We start from the raw sequence: 2,928 nt of genomic DNA, 5'->3' as shown, positions 1-2,928 counted from the left end.
GTCCCTAGATTTTTCATCCAGGGGGCACGCCCAAAATGCATCTTTCAGATCGATTACGCTATACCATCGGTCGTCTGGATGCAGTTGGCTTGACAGGGTGTGTGGGTTTGCCACCACTGGGAACCTGGTAACGGTTCTTTTATTAATTTCCCTTAAGTCATGTACTAATCTATATTTACCGTCTTTCTTCTTTACTGGTAAGATGGGAGTGTTGAAAGAGGACATACAGGGCTCCAATAGCCCTTGCTGTAATAACCTTTGGATTTCGGGTTTTAACCCTCTCCTACCTTCTTCTGAAAGGGGGTATTGTTTCACCCTAACTGGTATTTCTGGTTTGTTTATGGTCACTTTGAAAGGTCTAATATTTAATTTTCCCACGCTCTCTGAGGTATACCAGACCCCAGGATCAATATTTGCTTTGTCTTCCACTCGAAGCGGGCACAGCTTAATTTCTAACCTTCTACTTATCACTTCTAACCCTATCCCTAACTCTATTATTAAGTCCCTACCTAACAAATTATATTCGGCCTCTGGTACTAGGAGCAGAGATCCCTCACTCACTTTAGAATCAGATTCGATGGTTACTTCTTTTATAACAGGGACCCCAAAAGGCTCCCCCTTTGCTCCAATCACTTGTACTTTTTCTGCAGAGGCCCTACATCCAGTGGGTAAGGTTTGGACTGTTGATCTTTCAGCCCCTGTATCTATGAGGAATTCTACTTCCTCACGCTGGGGACCTACTTTCAGTTTTATCAAGGGCTCGCTTTTATCTCGGGTCCCCAGCAAATAGAGCCCCTGACACCCCTATTCACTCTTAAACATCTTCTCATCTTCCTTTCTTTGTCTGCACTCCCTTTTCATGTGACCCCTTTTATTACAGTAAAAGCAGATCACATTTCTTTGTTCCTGGCCACTCTTCTCTTCCTTTCTGAATTTTCCATTCGTGGGACCGAACCCTCGATTCGGCCCGACTCCTCTCTGTCCCTCTCATACCACTGCCACCATCATACATACTCGTTTCCGCTCCTTCTCATCCTCCCTACGAACATATGCCTTCTGTGCTTCCCTCAGGAGTTCATCCAACCCTTTGTCCTGCCAATCCTCTATTTTTTTCTAATTTTCTCCTAATGTCTATCTATGATTTTGCTACAAACTGGGCCTTGAGCAACGCCTCCCCAACCGGGGTTCCAGGATCTAAGCCACTGTATAACTGCAAGTTTTTTCGCAGTCTTTCTAACCATTCTGTCGGGGTTTCATCCTTCTTTTGTTGCTCATTGAAGGCTTTATTTATATTTTGTCCTCTAGGGACCGATTCCCGTATTCCTTGAATTATGATAGTTCTCAGGTCTTGCATATGACCTCTATGTACAGGATCTTGATTATTCCAATTTGGCGGCTGCACTGGCCATTTAATATCTGCAGCCGGGCCTTGTTGGTGCTGCTGATCCCAAATTCGCATACCAGCACGCCTAACCATTCCTCTCTCCTCTGATGTAAAGAGGATTCCCAGGATAGATTGTAATTCTTCCCAGGTATATATGTTTGGACCCAAGAATTGATCCACTTTCTCGGCTACTCCCAGTGGGTCCTCTAATAAATTTCCCATCTCCTTCTTAAAATCTCTGACATCCCCTGAATTAAGGGGAACAGCCACATACCCCATTCCTGGCTGGGGTCCTCCCATTGCTATTTCCCGCAGGGGATATAATCCTTCCTTTAGGTCAGATTTTTGACTTCTTGTCCTGCTTCTTGTTACTGGCCCTTGTGCTTCATGATCTGATTCTGATTCTCCTGATACTGTTGACTCAGAGGGTCCATTAAGGACGGGGGCCGTCGGTGCAGGCGGTGGAACATAGGGCGGGGGTGGTGCTGGAACTTCTAAGTCTTTCCTCTTTTTATCCCGCCCTCCTTTTTCTTTTAGAGGGTATAATTGCATCCTTGTATCTGAATTTATCCAGAGGTGCGCATACTCACTTTCCTCCGGGCTAAAGGGCTCCTTGGAGTTTACGTAAATATTTAAGGCTTGGCATATCCAATCCTCGAAAGAGCCAAATGGGGGCCAGAAAACGCTGTCCCTTTTTATGGGCTTATTGCCCCATACTTCAATACAATAATAAATCATTTTAACTTTGCTCTTTCCCCGCCTAGAAGGGGAATCACTCCAATGTTTAATCATTACTCCTAACGGACTATCAGAGGGAATAGAGGGTATACCTATACCACTAGATTCCCTGCCCATGAGGCCAGAAGGCTTACTTTTCTTCTGCCCCATCTTCCGGAACACCTTCACTCACACACACACAAAACGCTTCCCCCTTTTCGTGGCCCAGTCCCTCGCGGGATATGGGAACCGCACTACCGAGGGGTCCATACTCGCTTCGTCCGCACTTGGACGTCTCGTATGTCGTGTTCCGGGATTCCCAACCCCAACCGAACGGATCACCGGCCTATACTTACCCACCCCATGGGTCTTCGTTCGGTCTTTGTGCACAAAGATTGCTTGGGGTTACCGGTTTTTATTTGCTTGTGCCTAATTTTAGGATTCGTCAGTGAAGGGCTCGAGTGAGGCTTTCCGTTCCAGGGGCCGCCGAAACCGGCGGGGCGCCTCCCCCGAAAGGATCCCCAGTCAATCCGCCTTCATCCGAGTCACGGCACCAAAATTGTCATAAGTGAGACCACGCAATTTTCTGGTCTATCAAAAATATTTTATTAATTAAGTAAGCAGGCACAAGCAAAACAGCGCTGGGCGGCCAGGGAGTCTCCGCTCCGCCATGGCACGCAACTTTCCTTTTCTCGCATCGCTGTTTTATAGCATCCAAGTTCCTGTTGAATCTCTTGAGGCTGTGCAGTCCGTTGTTGGGGGGTCGTCGCTCCTCTCTCAGTGTTCATGCGTTATGCTCGTGCTCAGGAAAGGGGGTAGTGAAGTGA

The sequence above is a fragment of the Cygnus olor genome (assembly GCF_009769625.2).
Source record: "Cygnus olor isolate bCygOlo1 chromosome W unlocalized genomic scaffold, bCygOlo1.pri.v2 SUPER_W1, whole genome shotgun sequence".
Classification (NCBI taxonomy): domain Eukaryota; kingdom Metazoa; phylum Chordata; class Aves; order Anseriformes; family Anatidae; genus Cygnus; species Cygnus olor.
Note: the sequence above shows the minus strand (reverse complement) of the source record.